Genomic DNA, 21000 nt, shown 5'->3' with positions numbered 1-21000 from the left:
CTGTTATGAGCCAAGAAGGAACTGGCAGAATGGCAGCTTTACTGGAGTAAATGTATTGGACACTTATTATGGATTGTATGAGTAATTGCCCTGCACATCCGTGTAGGCAGTTTTTTTTGAGGATTCTCTTCGGCGGGACTTCGATCGTCCATCATCCATCTGCTGCATGTTGATCTCCGTCCATGTCCACATCTCCATCTCCATCATGCTGGGATCGGCCATCACCTCGGACCGTCTCGTCGGACATTCATTATAAGGAGGAGGTAGGATCTTTTTCCTGAGTGAACTCAATATTTTTTTTTTGTTTTGTTTTTTGTTTGTTTGCAGTAACACGTGACTGAACGGTGATCTGGTGTTGGTACTGACCTCCTTTAAAGATGATTCCTTTGTCTGATCCACAGTAATTACTGGCCTTGTGTTCTGTTTCTTAGAATAATCTCTTTTTGTGGTGTGGAGAGTTTAGATTGCAGAAGCAAGGGGGGGCTGGTTGAATTTCTGGTGAACCGTCTTTTAGTTTCATCCGTTCTGCAGTGTTGGAGCTGAATGTGAATGTACGGCTGAGCCAGATGCAGAGACACGTGTTGGAAAATGTACAATCAGATCTTAAACAAAGAGTCGATGCGCCCGGGGCCATGAGGAGAATGAAAGAGGGAGAGGTGGCAGCTGGAGACGGAAATAAAGAGGCGACCCATATCAAAATGTGGGCAGGTTGGAAATTAGAATGAAAGGATTCAGCTGGAGGGGATTTAAGCTGAGAGAGAAGTGAGAACACGTCAGAAATATAAATCAGGACAAATATGAGCAGGGAGAAATGAGTGAGAGACCTGCAGCCCTTTCGAGAAGACTTTAACCTCTCAGGGGCAACAGAAAGCTTCTGGGGTTGGACCTAAAAGGTAGTGATGGACCGATGATAGAAACTGAATCGGTAGAAATAAGAAATCTTTGCATCATGTGGCAGTCGGCAAATTCTGTTGTTTTAAATGCTAAGAAATATTATCGATTGAATATTTAGTTTAAACAACACATTAGTTTCATCTAGGGCTGGCACAAACGACGCGTCGACGAATCGCCTGAGCACGATACGTCATCAAAAGCGGACGTGAGCGCGCAATGCAACAGAAATCACCGTCCGAGTGGAGCGCGGAACACGCATGGACATCCACGCTGTATCGTGCATATATAGTATATGCATATATTATATATGCACAATACAGCGTGGACATCCGCGTTTACGATACAGCGCGGACATCCGCGCCGCATCGTGCATATACTATATATGCACGATACAGCGCGGATGTCCATGCGTGTTCCGCGCTCCACTCGGACGGTGATTTCTGTTGCATTGCGCGCTCACGTCCGCTTTTGATGACGTATCGTGCTCAGGCGATTCGTCGACGCGTCGTTTGTGGCAGCCCTAGTTTCATCTGTTCCTACATGTTCTGGTCACACGTGGAATGTTCTTCTGGTCACTTCTTTAACGGTGCTTTATTCAGTCCCTCCAGGATTTCACTGTGTTTTTCCAGATTGTTTCTCCCTAAAATGCCTGAATTCACAGCAGCTTTTCTAAAGAATTGTTATGTAAGTTGCGATGTTTTAAACGTATTTGTTGCGATGAAATTGCAGGAGACAGTGACAGTAGCAAAAAAGTTGCATTTTTTCAGCTTTTAGAACATCCATCCATCCATCCATTTTCTATACACCGCTTAATCCTCACTAGGGTCGCGGGGGGTGCTGGAGCCTATCCCAGCTGACTCGGGCGAAGGCAGGGGACACCCTAGACAGATCGCCAGTCTGTCGCAGGGCCACATACAAAGACAAACAAGCACTCTCACATTCACACCTACGGGCAATTTAGAATAATCAATTAACCTCAGCATATTTTTGGACTGTGGGAGGTAGCCGGAGTACCCGGAGAAAACCCACGCATGCACAGGGAGAACATGCAAACTCCATGCAGAAAGATCCCGGGAAAGCCGGGACGCGAACCAGGGACCTTCTTGCTGCAAGGCGAAAGTGCTAACCACTACGCCACTGTGCAGCCCCGCTTTTAGAACATGTTTGAACATTTTAATTTCCAATATTTCTTCCTAAACTAATTCTTTAAGCCCATTTCCACCAGCTGGTACAACACGGTGGGAAACTAGCAGCAGCCAGATACTGGCTGAACAGGAAGTGGTTGGTAGATTTAAGGCACTAAATGATCATTGACTATTGAATGAATCATATTTGGACATATCTGTCAGTGGCTTTAAAACTTAATTTCACATCCTGGCACACACGTGTTCACACACATGCACTCATGACTCGTCACGTCATTAATGAATCCGACTTCCGTTCATTCTTTCACAGCTCCAACAGATCTGGTTGCAACAGCTTCCATCACAATGATTTATACTGGTACAGGTCTGGTACAGGTCTGGTAGAGGTCTGGATCAACAGCTTTCATCACGGTGATCTGTCTGGTCTGTTTCTGCTCCTTTCAGATGTTCTCCTGATATGTCTGGTGGTAGAAAAGTGTTTGTCAGTCGATGATTTTCGTTTGTTTTCCACCACAGTATTTCACGGGTGTAATACAGTTTAGCTCCGCTTTGGTGAAGAACATCAGGAACTGTTTTTCACCGTCTTTAGCAGTAATTTTTGTTGGTAAATGAGAGACGTTAGAGTGGGACATGTCTGCATCTTCAAACAGAAACAGGAAGTGAATTCAGTGACGTAGGTGCATTACGTTTGGGACTGCTATGATTGGTGGAACTCACGGGAGGCGGGACAAAATTAAGGTGATTAGACAAAATTGCAAGGTCGCCAGAATTCACGGAGATTGGTAGATTTCTTTTAATTTCTGGAAGGACTGATTGTAAAAGTGTTTGTCTCCATCTTTCTGTTGCTGTCAGTCCTTGAAGACGAGGTTCCCTGTGATAATGAAGTTTCAGAAACCTGAATGACGGATGGCGCTCGTTAAGGAAAAGGCAGCGCCGTCTCATTTGCGATGTCTCTCACGTAGCTGTTTTTAAAAAGATCAATAACCGACTGAGCGACTGGAAAACAGCATCAAACTCAACTTAAAGTCTTCAAGTCTGCTGGGGGATTTATCACAGAAATAGTCTAAACCTCTGAGCTCAGAGTCTGGCGTCTTCCAGAGAAGCTTAGAGCAAAAGTCAGTCAGCAGAGCCGACGTCTCTCCAGGACAGGAGGTTTAAAGCCGGTGATGCTCTAACAGCTCCGTTATTTCACCTCGGCTTCTTGTTTCTCTCTTCGTCTCCTCTGCTGCTGTCTTTGTTCTGGAACTCAAACCGAAAAACTGGTTCATCTTTGCTATGCTTTCCCAGGATTTCAGCTGATCCTTCTGCTGCATCTAGAGATGCTTCAGTAATGTCATCTTATACTTTCAAGCTATTTGTCAGCACGTCCTTAAAGTAAATAAGATGCTTATTAGATGACATTAGTCTCATCTGGATGTTCTGATGTTAATTGCCAAGCCATGTTGCCTTGAAATTACTAGGGCTGGACCTGAATATTGGGTCCTGACATTGGTATCCAGATGTTAATTTTGAGATCCGAATATTGCCCCCCCCCCCCCGGTTGGATGATGTTGCGCGATCGGTATTCGTCTCATGAATTTGCCCAACGTTCCACGTTCCCCCCATCGGACGTTACTATAGGAACCGATCTTAATACCCATGATGGAACAAGGGTATCTTAATGAATTTATGGGAGATGGTGATGTAACCACGAAACGCCATAAGCCAAGGGGGCCGTAAACCGAGGACGCCGTAAACCGAGGACCTGCTGTATGTCTATTCAGCCATTCAGTCGTCAACCAACATTTATTTGAACTGGAAAAGTTTACATATTGTGATAAATATTGCTTTTTGACAGAAATGTAATTAGTTACAAAAGCTCTCCTTAATTAGATAATTTTTTATCGCGTCCCATCACTAAATTCAGTAGATTGGTGAGAGCTCATTGGAAACACGTTTCTGGCACTTCAATGACACTGAAGTCTTTGCTGTAGTTGTAGTATCATCTCCAGGAGGAAGAGTGTGAAAAACTACAGAAACCTGCAGGAGAAAGCAGGAATGTGACTTCTGGACGGTTACTGAAATATGTGATGAATCTGCAGCCGTTGTCTCTTGGTTTCCTCTCTCTCCTGTCACGTTGTCTCTGCTGCTTCTCGCCATCTTCTCACCTCTGCTGAGTGTTTGTCCCTGCATGGCCTGCCTCATCCTTCCATCTCCCTCCTATATATCTCTGTTCTGTCTGCTGCAGGCTGCAGAGAGGATTAAAAATTAACAACCTGTGTGTCTACGTCTCAGAATTAGAGCGACAGAGAGAACAAAGGCAGTTTGGAGGATTTAGAGGTTTGTCACGGCAGAGTATTTACCACCCGATGTTGGCGGCACTACGAGGACACCTCACCTTCCTGTTGAGGTGTTTTTTATCGCCTCCTTTCTCGATCACACCTCGTCAGTTCAGTGAATCTGGCCTCTCTGGGATTCATAGCGAGACTCTTTTATCTCCAGAATCACTCCAGAAATGTACTTTCAATAAATCGGTTAAAAAGCAAAGTTTGAGGCTCCGTGTTTGACCTATTTAAACATTTCTTCTATCGGAATGTCTTTGCAGTAGAGCTGAATGATTAGACGTTTAATCCATTAGTTGATGGGTTCTTTTAATTAATAGTTCCTGTCAGTTTTTAAAAGAAAAAACACACTTCACAATAAACTGAACAATCATTCTTTGGTTGTAATCTGAAGACAACATCTGAGGCTTTTAGAAATTCTGACATTTTCCACGTTTTTGTACATTTTGTACTTTAAACAATGAATTGATTTCTCAAAAATATATAATTTACACTTTCATAGATGATTAAAATAGTCACTTGTGATCATTTGTTGGGTTACAAACTGTAAATTCTCTGAATAGCAGCAGCTCTGCCATCGTGTTTTCACTTATTTTCATTATAAGGGGCTCTGAGGGATCTATTGAGACTTTTGTTCTATATTTTTTTATGTGAATGTTGGTTTTATGTGTGTGTATACATGTGTATATATATATATATATATATATATATATATATATATATATATATATATATATATATATATATAGTCTTTGTCATGGTGCCCATTGCTGCTAAACTCCCACAATGCTCCATAGAAGGTAAAACAATTACCACAAAGAGATAGAAAATGCATAAAAAGACATGTAAAATTATGACAAAACTATGCAAAATGTTGAAAATGAGGCAGAAAATGAAATGGTGCACAGAATAACCAAAAAGTGACACATAACAGCCGTAAACCACGAGAACAGTGAGAGAGTGCTGTGTGTTTGTGTTTACTGAAACATGGCTGAACAACAGCGTCCCAGACTGTGCCATTCAGCTCAACCGGCTAACATGCTACAGAGCAGACCGAGCTCTCATGGAGGGAGGTAAGACCCACGGCGGCAGGCTCTGTGTTTACATTAACAACGCCTGGTGCTGTGACGCTGTTGTAGTGTACAGTCACTGCTCGAGCCTTGTGGAGTTTATGATCATGAAGTGCCGTCCATTTTACCAACCCAGGGAACTCACAGCCATACTGCTTGTTGCTGTGTACGTCCCCCCTACTCCCAACAGCAACAGCAGGGGGGAAGCACTGAATGAACTGTACCACCACATCAGTGAGCAGCAGACGGCCCATCCGGATGCCTTTCTGATCCTGGCTGGGGACTTTAACCATGCGGATCCAAAGGCCGTGTTTCCCAACATGCACCAGCACATAGACTTTCCTACCCGGGGAGACAACATACTGGATCTTGTTTATACTACCCAGAGAATAGCCTACAAGGCCTTTCCCCTGCCACACCTTGGTGCCTCAGACCACATTACTGTTATGCTAATTCCAGCATACAGACCACTGGTTAAAACCATCAAACCAGTTCGGAAACAGGTACGTGTGTGGCCAGAAGGGTCTTCAGAGGCACTTCAGGACTGTTTCATCACCACAGACTAGGATGTATTTAAACAAGCTGCCACCTATAATAACACTACAGACCTCCAGGAGTACACAGAGACTGTCACTGCCTACATCATCAAGTGCATTGATGATGTGACAGCCACCAAGACCGTCACTGTTCGGACTAATCAGAAGTCGTGGCTGACAGGGGAGGTTTACAGGCTCCTGAAGGTACGAAACAATGCCTTCAGAGCTGGAGACGAGGCAGGCCTGAGGATAGCTAGGGCCAACCTGTCTCGCGGCGTCAGAGAGGCCAAGAGGCAGTACTCCAGGAGAGTAGCTCATCACTTTAGTGACAGCAAAGACACTCAGAGCCTGTGGCGGGGTATACAGTCCATAACGGACTACAAGCCTACACAGCAGAACCCTGACTGCACCATCTCTTTGTTGAATGAGATGAATGACTTCTTCGGCCGTTTTGAAGCAAACAACAGCACCCCTGCACAGAAGACCACACCTCCTCCCAGTGACCAGGTGCTGTCACTGTCCCCGGAGAGTGTGCAGAGAGCCCTCAGCAGAATCAACTGCAAAGCTCCGGGTCCTGACAACATTCCTGGTCATGTATTGAGAGACTGTGCTGGAGAACTCACGGATGTCTTCACAGACACTTTTAACATCTCTCTGAGGCAGGCTGTTGTCTCCACGTGCCTCAAAACAGCCACCATCATCCCGGTACCAAAGAAGTCATCCCCCTCCTCCTTCAACGACTACCGCCCAGTTGCACTCACCCCCATCCTGATGAAGTGCTTTGAAAAGCTAGTCATGCACCACATCAAATCCCTCCTCCCACCCACCCTGGACCCCTACCAGTTTGCATATCGGACCAACCGCTCAACCGATGATGCAATCTCCACTGCACTCCACTCAGCCCTCACACACCTGAAAAACAAGGACTCTTATGTTAGAATGCTGTTCATAGACTTTAGTTCAGCATTTAACACCATCATCTCCCAGCAGCTCATCCACAAACTAGACCAGTTTGGACTCAACACCTCACTGTGCAACTGGCTACTGGACTTCCTGACAGGGAGACCACAGGCAGTACAGGTCGGCAGCAAGACATCGAGCACCATCATCCTGAACATGGGGGCCCCCCAAGGATGTGTGCTGAGCCCCCTACTCTTCACCCTGCTGACCCATGACTGCACTCCAGCTCACAGCTCCAATCTTTTTATAGAGTTTGCGGATGACACAACTGTGGTGGGTCTCATCAGTAACAGCGATGAGACACAATACAGGAGTGAGGTGAGCAACCTGGCCAGGTGGTGCAGCACCATCAACCTCTCTCTGAACGTGGAGAAGACAAAGGAGATGGTTGTTGACTTCAGGAGAGGACACACCCAGCATGCTCCTCTCAACATCAACAGTGCGGCTGTGGAGAGGGTGAGCAGCACCAAGTTCCTGGGTGTGTACGTCTCAGAAAATCTCTCCTGGACCAGAAACACAACATCACTGGTCAGGAAGGCACAACGTCTCTACTTCCTGTGTAAGCTGAGAAGAGCCAGTGCCCCGCCCCCATCATGTCCACCTTCTATAGAGGCACCATGGAGAGCATCCTGTCCAGCAGCATCACAGCGTGGTACGACTCCTGCACCTCCTCCTGCTGCAGGACCCTCCAGCACGTTGTGAAAGCAGCAGAAAGGATTGTGGGTGTCTCTCTCCCCTCACTCCAGGACATCTACAGCACCCACCTCACTCCCAAAGCACTAAGCATTGCAGGAGACCCCACACACCCGTCCCACAACCTGTTCAGCCTGCTGCCATCAGGGAGGAGACTGAAGAGTCTGAGGACCAGGACCAGCCGACTGAGCAACAGCTTCATCCACCAGGCTGTCAGGAAGCTGAACTCTCTCCCCTCTCTGCCCTCTCTACCACCCCCTTCCCCCACATACACAAACTCTGGTCAATAACCTCTGACCTGCACTGTAATAGCACATTCAACCATCAAGCATATTTGCACTTCTTGGACTGTTGTTACTCGTTTGCACTATTCTGAGTATTCTGCACTAAATCCGTCACTTTATCTCATGGTCATGTTTACATTTCACTCAGTTCTGCTTTTCTTAGTTCTTAGTTGTTGCTCGGCTCTAATTTTGCTTCCTTTGTTCTTTTTTGCCCTTTAATATCTTATTTTCTAAGTCTTTATTTAATGTCTACTGTTGCACGAAGAGAGAGTAATGAAATTTCGATTCTTGGTATGTTATGTACATATTGAAGAATTGACAATAAAGCTGACTTTGACTGACTAAAAACGACCAATGACCAAAATGTGACAAAAAACAACAACACAGATGTAAAACTTTGACGAGGTACAAAACTACGAAACAGAATTACAAAGCAACCTTAAAGAGGTGCAAAATGACCAGAATTAGAAACAAACGGCTATAAAAAGATAGAAAACATCAAAAATAGGCACACATGATGACAAAAATGTGTAAAACATCAAAGATTAGGTTAAAACTACTGAGATGAGAAACCTAATGACCACAAACAGACACAAAATGACTAAGATGTCAAAGGTCCTGTTTTCTGCCTCATCAGTTAATATGTTTTAGATTTTAGATTATAAATTCCACCACACGGCTTCCTTTGGACATACATTCTCTACATGCATGAAGCACACGCTGTCACACATGTGTTCATCTTTATTTAATAACTTCTGTCACACAGTTCACACCCAGTACTGAAAGGATGAAACCATCCGGAGCTACCGAGGTCTCAGAGCTTCCATATATCAGAGGTTCACTGCTCAGCTGTCAGTTAGCTTTATACCTCCTCCTTCCATACGCCGCCGTCTCTACGGCCTCTGATCATCGTCAGCTTCACCTTGTTGTTGATCCTCATTCATCCTTTATGTGTTCCTCTCAGAGAATAGAAGTATTCAGCAGCAGGTCTGTTGGTGGGACCATCTCCGTGCTGGTGGAGGGTTTCTCCTCAGATTCAGAAGGAACATCAGCTCAGCAGGATCCTGGCAGACTAACAGGGTTTTAACTCAGCTGCTGTACCCAACGCTTCGCTTTACATTCCAGTTATTTAGCTGACACACTGAGTCACACTTAGTCAGGATTCATCAGGATGCCGAATAAAAGGCCTTAAAGGCTGGATCCTCATCAGCTGCTCCTTAGGAGAAACAATACGATCTGTCTAAATGTAGACGCATGCTGGTGTTTCTGTCTGTCAGAGTTCTGAAGACTCTGTCTGATTGTTGGTTGATGAAATTTGTAAGTTTTTGGCTAAAAGTTGAAAGGTTTTAATTTCATCCCTGACCTTTACGTTGACAGAAAAATCCCACGGCTACGTCCATTTAGTCTTTTCTAGAGCGTCCAGTCATGTTATCATCATCTGCAGATGGAAAATGTCTAAAAATGATAGACTGTATCTCTATTTCTATCTCTCTCTATATATAGATCTCCATCTCTATCTCTGTATCTCTATCTTGTAGTCCACTCTAAGGATAGCTTCAACCTGTAGATCAGATACATGTTCTGTCTGCTCTGGTTTTGCTCAGAAACATCTGCCTTTCTGTCCTAGCTGACTGAAGCTCAGGTCTGGCAGAAGATGCTTGGCTGTAAACAGACCTGTAGTGTTTTCAGGTGCTTCATTCCTTCAGATCATAACATACTGATCAGGGAAACAGCCAGTGAATACAGTGTAGGATCATCTGGGGACATCAGACTGATCTTATTCTGTTCAACAACGTCTCCACTAAACATTTAGAGCAAACCAATCCAAAAACTGGTAAAAACCTGTTGTTGTGCAGTTTTTTGCAGCAGCCTGTGCTGAAACTACTCTCTCCTCTTTATTGATTGTTTTATATTCTGTTTGAGTGTTTCATACTGTTACATTCCTTTTCCCTCTTTCTTAATCCCATTACCGCTGTTCCCACAACTACCCAGTTATTCTTTAGGGATCAATAAAGTTTCATCTAATCTAATCACCTCAGAGTTGTTGCTGCGGTTGTGCAGCCCTTTGAAAGCAAAGACCCTGATTTCACAATCCAACAGCAAAAATGCAGATGCTGATGTGGACACGTTTAAAATTACACATGATATCTATCTACAGTCTGTCTGTCTGTCTGTCTGTCTGTCTGTCTGTCTGTCTGTCTGTCTGTCTGTCTGTCTGTCTGTCTGTCTGTCTGTCTGTCTGTCTGTCTGTCTGTCTGTCTATCTATCTATCTATCTATCTATCTATCTATCTATCTATCTATCTATCTATCTATAGTCTATCGATCTATAGTCTATCTATCTATCTAGTCTATCTATCTATCTAGTCTATCTATCTATCTAGTCTATCTATCTATAGTCTACCTATCTATAGTCTATCTATAATCTGTCTATCTATCTATCTATAGTCTGTCTATCTATCTATTTATCTATCTATAGTCTATATCTATCGATAGTCTATCTATCTATCTATCTATCTATAGTCTATCTAGCTAGCTATAGTCTATCTATAGTCTATCTATTTATCTATAGTCTATTTATCTATAGTCTATCTATTTATCTATAGCCTATCTATAGTCTATCTATCTATTTATAGTCTATCTAGCTATAGTCTATCTATCTATCTATAGTCTATATATCTATCTATCTGTCTATAGTCTATCTATTTATCTATAGTCTATCTATCTATCTATCTATAGTCTATCTATCCATCTATAGTTTCCATAGATCTGATGAAACTAAAGAATAACTGGGATGTTCTCTGAATTTGTTGCATGAATGTCTTGATCAGAGTAAAGCTAGAAACAATATTTCTTCCCCCAGCAACTCCGATTCCAACCACACTGATGTGTTTTTGCTGAGCAAAATATACTTGCCTTTATTTTACTGCTGTAACAGAAAATCCCCCAACAAACCGTGCAGGAACACAGTAAACACTACTATCTATCTAAAAGACATTTCTCTCTAGAACTACCAGGTTTCCCTCCTTTGCTGCTGATAGTTCAGCCGAGGTTCATCCTGTCACTTTTCCAGCACAGAAAAAGCTTTAAAATGGAGTTTTTATCTGGCCACAGTTTGACTTTGTTCACCTGGAGAAGATCAGAGCACTCGACTGTAAGCATGAGGAGCAACCAGAGGTAAATGTGAAGCGGCCGGCATGCATTAAAACACTCCAAACCCATCAGAATAATTTAGAGAGAGATAAGAGAAGAAATGAAGTCCTGGCATCGCTGGGATCTGGTGTTTGGAGAGATGGTTGTATAACTGAAAGCTCACAGCAGCCAGAAAATCACCCACAGATCACTGCAGTGCTTATCAAGGAACTGCATCCAAGATTCTTCATGTCCACAATCCAGACCAACTCGACCAGATCTCTAAAAGTTCTCCAGAACCTTCATCCTCAGACCAACCCCAGAGGAGTGAAGCGTTACCGATGTCCTGATATCAGCAGGCTTCCATAAGTCATTCCCCAGCTAATGGGGACATGATATTGATTTACATTCTCTTTAGCCTTTTATAGACTGCCAATTAGTGATTGGAAGTTAAATTATTCACACATCTGCAGCCTCAGCAGCCTGAAAAAAGCTCAGCAGCTCAGAGCTCATTTAGTGAACAATCCCAGGACTGGTGTCAGATTCCTGCTGCTGAGACGCTCTGATGAGTTTCTTTGTGTGTTTAGCCGACGCTCATATCCAGGCAGGTTGTTATCCAAGGACGCCTGGCAGTCACTCCACGGTGAAAAGAGAAAAACGTCTGGTCAAACCACTTCAAGTAAAAATTTCTTTGATTATGCTGCAGCCTTCAGAACGAGGAGAGAAGCTGCCAAGCAGAGAGAAAGCTCTTATTTCCCACATATATACAAGTCTCTTATTTTGTTAAGTTTCCTCCTTGTTAAAAAAAACACACAATCTGAAGATTTCCTGTTGAGTGAAAACTAAGTTTTCCGGCACAAAAACATGGAAAGGCCTCAGCCTGTCCCAGTGAGCACCAGGAAACCTAGACTGAAGCCAGCAGGTTGATATGGGCTGCTTTTTCTTTCATCTTCTTAGTTTAGAGCATCTCTACCATCTTTCTGCTTCACTTTATGGTCGTTTGATTCTGTTTTGGTCATTTTGTGTCACATTTTGGTTCTGTTTGGTCTCTTTGAGGTTACTTTCTATCATGTTTGGGTAATTTTACTTCACCTTTTGGTTGTTTTCTATAGTAGTTTGCCTCTGTCATTTTGTGCCTTTTCTCGTGTAAGTTTGGTTGTTTTGCATCCATTTTTTGTCATATTTGAAACATTTTGTGTCTCATTGTGGTCATTCTGTTACCTTTTATGGTAGTTTTGTGTATAATTTTGCATCTCTTTGTTGGCATATTGTTGGTCTGTGGTCACTTTATTGATCTTTTACATCTCTTTGTTGCCATTTTGTCTGTTTTTGTTCATTTTCTACTTTTTCTGTGAGTCCAGTTTGTTTTGCATCTTTTGTGTCACATTTTGGACATTTTAGATCTCTGTGTAGGCATTTTGGATCTTTTCATGGTAGCTTGGTGTGAAATTAGTTGTTCTGCATTTCTTTGTTTCTGTTTTGTCTCCGTTTGCCTATTACTTTAGTTGTTTTACCCATCATTTGTGTAACATTTGGGGCATTTTGTCTCTTTGTGGCCATTGTGTTGCAGCCATTTGAAACACAGGTGGTGATAACACCTCTTGTTTTTCCTTCCTGTCCAGCTCCCTGGTGCTTTTTGTTCATTCGTTAGTGTTGATTGTGTTTCAGGTTACAGCAGCCATGAACCCAGAGCTAAGGTTGATTAGTCCTCCTTGTTCTGGTAGTGAATACTGGAAGGGCTGAGAGCTCATTTCATCACCTAATGAGGCCGCAAAGGGAAGACAAACGTGCTAATGTGGAAGCCGGCAGTCTTTGAAGCTGCTCACAGTTTTGATCACACAGTCAAATCTCACATTTTCTGACACGTCACCCTTTAAGGAAACTTTAGTTAGCAGCTGCTCCATCACACCGAGAACTCTGACATTTAATTTAACCGGCAGGAAAATCACATGAAAAGACCTCGTCAGGATGATCACAACTTAGTGTCGGATTTCTCCAACAAAACACACGTTCCCTTTGATTTGCTCTCTAAACTTCACATTTACATTGAGAAAAACAAGTAAAGCACTCAGAGAGCGCAGTAAGGCTGCTCAGTCCTCCTCCAAGGCCGCTCAGTCCTCCTCCAAGGCCGTTCAGTCCTCCTCCAAGGCTGCTTAGTCGTTGGATCATTTCCGACAGATGAAATCTTGAAAAAAATTTGCATCAGAAATCACCATAGAAAGTGTCCATTTAATATAGATGTTCCCACAAACACAATGACTTTGATCTGAGTACAGGCGTGTGTTCTGCATGTGTACCTTATTTACAGATACCGGATCACGTGACCTAAATATGTAGCGGGCGGCGGGAATTGATGGGACTCAGAAACACCCCCACAATTTAATCAGTTGTTCCTTTGATCATTTCTGACGGATAAGTCCTGAAAAGTCCTCAGTGGTGGATTTGTAGTAGCATCACAATCACTGGGTCCTTGTGTCATTTCTGACCTTTCCTGGAAATTTAATTCTGGAACCACTAGTTTGTCAGCTTAGCTTAGCTTCACTTAGCATCAATACAGAAAGCAGACAGTATTGACGACCCTGTCCAAAGGTAACATGTACTGAACTAAAGGTCACTAATTAATTAAATGAATCTCTGCAAATACCATTTCCATTCAGACAAACCAACTAGCAGTTTTTTCTGAGTTTCCAGTCATTAAGCTTCACAGACCAACATGGCAGAATATTCTCTGATGCGTCCAATAACTCCTCGTTGGTGAGCAAGGACTTTATTTAAAACAGAATGGAACGAGCTGAGATCGTTTAGTTGATTTTTCTGTGTAGTGAAGTAGTTATGAAGCTTGGATTAGGTGAAAGTCTTCATGTTTTTAGCGTCTGCCTTTGATAAATGGTGTCATTTAGCTGATTTCTGTCTTTAAAGAGAACATCTTTCAGACCTGCTGGGGGCTTTTGGCGTGATGAGGATTAAATCAGAATATTTCCAGTTTTTCTTTCCTCGTCTGACGTTAAACTGAAAATATTTGAACTGTGGACTAAACAGCTTCTGTCATCTCGACCTTTAGGAGACACTAATTTCACATTAACACATTATTTAAAGACCAAAACAGCAATAAGTGAGTCACAAACAGTTCAGACTAAAACATTTAATTTATTTAACATTAATATTTGAGGAGATTAGAAGGATAAACCATTAAAGTTGATCAATTTCTAGGGAGATCCTGCTCTGTCACTGTTACTTGTTTTCAACAAATTACTTTTTCAAAGTGCTTTTTGTCTCACTCCCCCTTCTTGCTTTTGCATATTGTAGCTCTACTTAAAACCTCATTAAGATCCAACTGTGCAAAAGGTAAATTCTAGCTATTTTTCAACTGGTCTTAAGATTTTGATCAGGTCTGTATATGTGTGTGTGTGTGTGTGTGTATGTATATATATATATATATATATATATATATATATATATATATATATATATATATATATATATATATATATATATATATATATGCATATATATATATATATATATATATATATATATATATATATATATATATATATATATATATATGCATATATGCATATATATGCATATATATATATATATATATATATATATATATATATATATACATATATATATATATATATATATATATATATATATATATATATATATATATATATATATATATATATATATATATAAATAAAAGAAACAAAACAACCGATATTAGACACAAAAACCCTATAAAGATGCAGAACGACCAATAGTAGACACAAAGCAATGATTCCAAAAAGGAAAACTTACAGTTCTTCTAGACTGTAAGAGTCTCAGTAGACGACAACAGGTCTTCATTAACATCTGGTTGGAGGTCATTAATGGTAACAGAAGTCTTTGTCATGGTGCCCGTTGCTGCTGAACTCCCACAATGCGCTCTGTTTTCCAGCCTCCTCTGGTCTCTACAGTATTAAACAGGAAGAGGGGATCCAGGTTCTACTAAACTCAAAAACTTGCCCAAAAAGTCTTCAAACTTCTCAAGAAAGACTCAAAATTGTTCTAAAATCCTCAAAACTTTGTCAGAATTTCTCAGAACTGTCGAAATTAAGAAAGACTAAAAACATCTCGGCACTCATCCCAAATGACAATTTTTTTTTTTAGCAAAGGTGACTCGGAACTTGACCAAAATTACTTGAAACTTGTCTAAATTGACTCAAAACTTGATCAAAATTATCAAAGCTTATCTAAAATTACTCGAAACTTGAAACTTCCAAAGTGAGAACATTCTTCCTACATCATCTTTTAGTCGTAGGAGCTTCAGTAGAAACCAGAGAAGTCCGGCTGGTTTCTGAAGCTCCTATAAGCACAACCTTCTTCTTCTTCTGATTTATCATCATTGTAGTTTTAATCATGTTAAATATTAGGGCTGCCACAAACGACGTGTCGACTAATCGCCTGAGCACGATACGTCATCAAAAGCGGAAGTGAGCGCGCAATGCAACAGAAATCACCGTCCGAGTGGAGCGCGGAACACGCATGGACATCCGCGCTGTATCGTGCATATATAGTATATGCATATATTATATATGCACAATACAGCGTGGACATCCGCGTTTACGATACAGCGCGGACATCCGCGCCGCATCGTGCATATACTATATATGCACGATACAGCGCGGATGTCCATGCGTGTTCCGTGCTCCACTCGGACGGTGATTTCTGTTGCATTGCGCGCTCACTTCCGCTTTTGATGACGTATCGTGCTCAGACGATTCGTCGACGCATCGTTTGTGGCAGCCCTATTAAATATGCATGGCAGTAATCCAGTTGTCCCTTTATGGGATGGAATTAAGTCACACGATGTTAACTAAGCCTGGTATTTGAAATATCAGCATCCATTTTGGGTTTTTGAGGTTATTTGGAGCTTCTTGTGGCATTTTTCCTCTCTGCAGTAAAATGTGTATTTCCTGAGCTGACTTTGCTGTGACCACATAAGCGGGTCAGGCAGAAAAACTCCTCCTGCAGTGAAATGTAATAACGATGCAGCTTCTGTCTGGGGGCTGCAGGTCATTTCCATCCAGGATTGGACCATATTGATATTTCACGCCGTACATCACGGCTCTTCAGGGCCCATAAACACGTCTGTGTTGGTTTACTGCTAGTGCCGCTGGGGGAAAAAAAAAATAAAAGCCCCAAACTGATCCAGATGTTGAGTTAACTGCTGGGGAACAATCCATACATTGATCAGGTTCAAGAACACACATTTTAACTTGAAGGAGAGAATGGTCTTAATGCAGCAAACAGCAGCAGCTCATTTACAGCAGCAGCAGATGTGTTTGTTTCCATCCCAGAATATGCAGAAAGCTGCAGTTTTGCCTCGTCGCTGCACGTGTTGTCCCTTCTTTGCCTTCTGAGCTGTCGTGAGCTGTGAGCTTTACTCCACCCAGACAGATCTGATCTGTCTTCACAAACGTCTGATGCATAATTCAAACTGGGGGATGTCTGCTTTTTTATTTATTTTTTTCCTGTGGCTATATTTAAACTTTCGGCTGTGCTGGGAATGTGATCGTGAATATATTTCTTTTGCGTTTTATAATAAACTGCAGAGTGAGAGACGATGTTTCCACTACTTCCTGTTTCTAGCTGCTGCTCAGATTTAATAGGATCTGATACGGTGCGATGGAATAAAACAAACCTTTGATTAGGAATCCTTCATCTCTAAGCTGTGACGGTCGCAGTCGTTGTCTTTAACGACAGCTTTTAATCCAAACTGCACACCAAAATATTCATCCTCTGTTTGTCTGTCATTCCCAATAAAACTCACATTCTGCGCTTTTAATTCCTCCACATCTTCGGGATTGATCGATGAATGTTTGGTCTGTAAGGTGTCCGTTATACCAGAAAATATTGACCTTTTTAAGAAGTTTTTCCCCTCAAAAAATGACTCCAACCAAATGATCAATAATCAAAATAGTTGGCCTTTAATTTCAGCTGACAGCTAATAAATCAGTCGTCGTAATTTGGCTTCCCTCCTCTATGACAGAATATCATTTCTAGGATCATTTTTCACCATTTCTTGGCCTTTTATAGACAAAACAACTAACGGAATGATCCAGAAGTTTCAATAAATAAATGATCTCTTTAGCAAGTGTCAAATTACTTTAGTTTGAGTGAAATCCCAAGGAAAAGAGATCGCTGATGTAGGTAAATCTCCTGCTGCAGCTTCAGATGTGTTGAGACCTTAGAAAACACTTTAAGGGTTCAAAGCTCCAGAAATAAGTCATGAAACATGGTGAGGACGCAGACAGAATTAAAAGTTAGACATAATTAAAACTAGATCGAAATGATTGAATGGATCCAAAAGAGGACAAATCTTTATTTACTGGTCCTTAAAAATGGAAAAAAAAGTGCAAAATTGTAGTCTGGTACTGTGTCTCCAGAAAATTCCTGTAGGTGTCTATAAATGGATACATTCTATACAGGAAGTCCTCAGTTTACTACGTCATCGACCTACGGCATTTCATCATTACGTCAGAACTGGTTACGTGGAACTAGGCAAAGCGAAGTGGATGAATACGTCGTCACGGTGCTATCAGACAGCTTTGTTTCCATTCTCAGGTTGTACTCCACCTTGGATTGTGCTACATTCACTAACTTTTTGTCTTTCATTATGGCTCCCACCATAAGTCAGACTCTTCTGATGGAGTTCTAACTTACGGTGAAAATGGACTTACGTCGGGCCGCAGGAACGGACGTAAGTCGGAGTTCTGTTTCTACGGCCCGACATAAGTCCATTTTCGCCGTAAGTCAGAACTCCGGCGAAAATGTGAACAAAGCCGTTACGAGCATCACCATAAGGCTTACCGGGATACACCGTCCAAACTGGTCCAGACAGGTCTAAACCGATCCAAACCGGTCCAAACTGGTCAGAGCTTTGAGTCGTGTCGTTCCTTCAGATTCTTGCTGCATTTGTTGTTGAACTTTGTGGTTTAGATGCCGTCGGATCGGCCAAGCAGGTGACTTATGACACTAAAAACCTTCAGACCCTCTCCATATTTCTGTAGATTTGACTTCATGCTGTTGTCTTTCAGGTTTTGGTCTAAACAGGCTTTCAGGCTTTCAGACAACATCTTGTGTTCACAGCGACATTTTCACAATAAAAGTCTCACATTGAAACCTCAACAACAATATCAGTCCGTTGCAATATTCTGTTATCTTCTAGTAAAATGATTCATACATGCATGAAAGTCGTTGGTATTCATGACTTTATGAAGAACTGATCAATATCGTGATGCACGGAACGGATTTGTTTACATTTTAGCTGGAGTTCAGACTTGCGGAGAAAACTGATTTACATCAGTCAGTCGGAACAGAACTCTGACGTAAGTCCAGGACCTCTTGTATTTTCTATAGAAATTAGTTTTTGGCCCCAGTGACCAGATCTGAGACATGCAGCAACATATTTATTTTATTTCCCTCAGTTTTGAGGACCGTCTATTCTTCTTCTGGACATGAAGCTGTTTGACATGTTGGCAGGAACCTGACTCTCAGACATCCTGATTGAAGCAGGTTATTGTCAGAAACCTTCAGCCACTGTCTCAGGAGGAATTAGATTTTAGCTGCGACGTTAACCTTCCAGCTTCAGGATGTGTTCGAGTCAGAGAGGGTAGGTGAGTTCTCTGCCGGAGACAGATCATATTTATTCAGGCCTCGGGGGAACATTTAAAGCAGAACAAAAGGTCAAGCAATCTCTTTTTATCCTCTTTCAGATAGAAATGTTCAGAGTGTCGCCGTACTTTCAGCTGATTACAGAAACAAAGAAAACCAGACAGAAGTGAGCTCCTGTTTCATGTTGTTGTGCAAATGACTACGAATAATGAGAGGAACCCCACTGAGCTGTTAATAAATCATTAAATTAACACGGATGCAGGTTTGAAAGTCAGTATTCCTTTTTTTCAGGACTAACTTTGTGTCAATAAGTAACTTTTCTCATCCACTGAAACTTTTTGAGACTGAAAACAGAAATATTTCTGACAGACTTCAGTAAAAATCACAGTAAACTGATTCACATCTTCAGAAGTCTGTGTTTTTTGGGGGGAACACCAGAGAAAACTAGAGCTATCAATTCATCTACTGACTGCTTTACCATTTAGTCAGTAATTCTAAAATCCACACAAAATCCCATTACAAAATCTCTTAAGCTTCCTTCTCAGACTGAAAGTTGGATTTCCAAATAAACACGAATCATTCTAGTAGTTTTGAGTCGTTTCTTCTTTTTCATATTTATCACTCAGGAGCTTTATGTCGTCTTTGTGTTTGAGATGAAGTCTCAGAATTAATAGATTCTCATTTACTAGAATTAAAGGATGTGATGCTGTGGACTCACCATCCCATAATTGCAACAAACAGAATGAGGAGATGCTCATTGAGAATCATGGTGGTGAGATAAAATTTTCACATTTCCGTCCATCGCTGCAGGAAGCCGGAATGTTTAGCTCCATAAAAATAAAAACTGCTTCAAGTTTCTCTATTTCCTACCGTTGGATGACAGAATCTCTAAAATCTACCGAAAGTTTAAACAGAACAAACTCCCATCTTCTGGTGTGGTCATTGAAGGACTCGTATGTTGAAGCTGTTGGATGCCTTGACTCTGCTGCAGCCTCCGTTTTCTGCAGCTCTCGCCTCACAACACGCAGGAAACAGCAGCGTTTTTATGATGTTTTAGAATAGAGCTGCATCGATTCAACACAGTGATGCTTCAAACATTCTTCTATGTTTTGGACCAGTGGTTTGTCCATTAAACGTCTGATCCTTAGAGCAGCTGGATGTCCCACAGTGAGGATGGACCCTAAAGGCAGCGTGGGAAACGTAAACACTGCAGATCAGGAGAGTCAAACTCATTATAGTTCAGGTTCCACTTTCAGTTTGATCTCCAGTGACCAGTAAAACCACAGAATAGTAACCTATAAATAACCACAACTCCACATTATAGTCGCAGCTATCTGGAACTGAACAATATAGGATTTTACTTTATGATCAAAACCACAAAAGTCAAACAAAGACAAAAAAAACATCAAAAACAAGACAAAATATTACAGAAACGAGACACAAAATGACAAAAATGAAGAAAAAATGACAAAATATGAAAAAAATGACACGAAACAAAGCAAAAAAATTAGAAAAAAGTAACAAAGCGACCAAAAAATTGATAAACGACATAAGTGAGACAAAAACACAAAACAACAAAAACAATGCACAAAAGAATGAATAAAGCAAAACACAAAATGACAAAAAAATGAGACAAAAAATGAGGCAAACAACCGGAACTAAAACAAAAATGAGACAAAAAACGACAAAAGCGAGAAACAAAATGACAGAGTAGACAAACGACACAAGCAAGACAAAAAAAGCACAAAACCAAAAACAACAGAAGCTTAACGACAACAGTCAGACAAATATCTACAAAAACAAGACAAAATATCACAAATATGAGACACAAAACGTCAAAAGAACAATGAACAATCTAGTATTTTACTTTATGATCCAAACAACTTGTCATGGTCTAGAAATGATTTTAAATTTATAGGTTTACTAATTTCCAATCTGCAGTTAATGTCTTCTCTGGAATTTTTACACTTTGAGGGCCGGATTGGACCCTCTGGAGGAGCGCCGTTGGCCCACGGGCCTCATGTTGGACACCCATGATGTAGATGTTGGGATGGATTTCCTCACATGTGGTCTAACTGCTCACTGAATAACACCTCATTCTGCAGCTTCTTATCTGTGTGTGCTAAATGTGTGTTTTCCTCTGTGTTGTGTTGTTGTGGGTCCGTGTTGTGGTAACGTGTGTGTTTCCCTCCATGTTGTGTTGTTGTGTGTCTGTGTGACGGACGGTGGCCCTTAGAGCTCCAGCAGCAGATTATCTCTGATTAGACGCCGTCAGCAGCAGCAGCAGTAGTAGTAGTAGTA

General features: G+C 41.6%; 1 protein-coding gene across 1 annotated transcript in view; it reads left to right on the top strand.

Annotated features, from left to right (window-relative positions):
* trpc5a (transient receptor potential cation channel, subfamily C, member 5a) overlaps nt 1–21000 on the top strand; it is a 159919-nt gene that overhangs the window by 14752 nt on the left and 124167 nt on the right. Inside the window, exon 2 of the mRNA XM_055007928.1 lies at nt 107–263. The gene's annotated coding sequence lies outside the window, so the exon portion shown is untranslated. The remainder of the gene's footprint in view (nt 1–106; nt 264–21000) is intronic.

The sequence above is a fragment of the Amphiprion ocellaris genome, chromosome 23 (genome assembly GCF_022539595.1).
Source record: "Amphiprion ocellaris isolate individual 3 ecotype Okinawa chromosome 23, ASM2253959v1, whole genome shotgun sequence".
Lineage (NCBI taxonomy): Eukaryota > Metazoa > Chordata > Actinopteri > Pomacentridae > Amphiprion > Amphiprion ocellaris.
The sequence above is the reverse complement of the archived record's forward strand: the minus strand, read 5'-3'. Positions and strand labels throughout refer to the sequence as shown.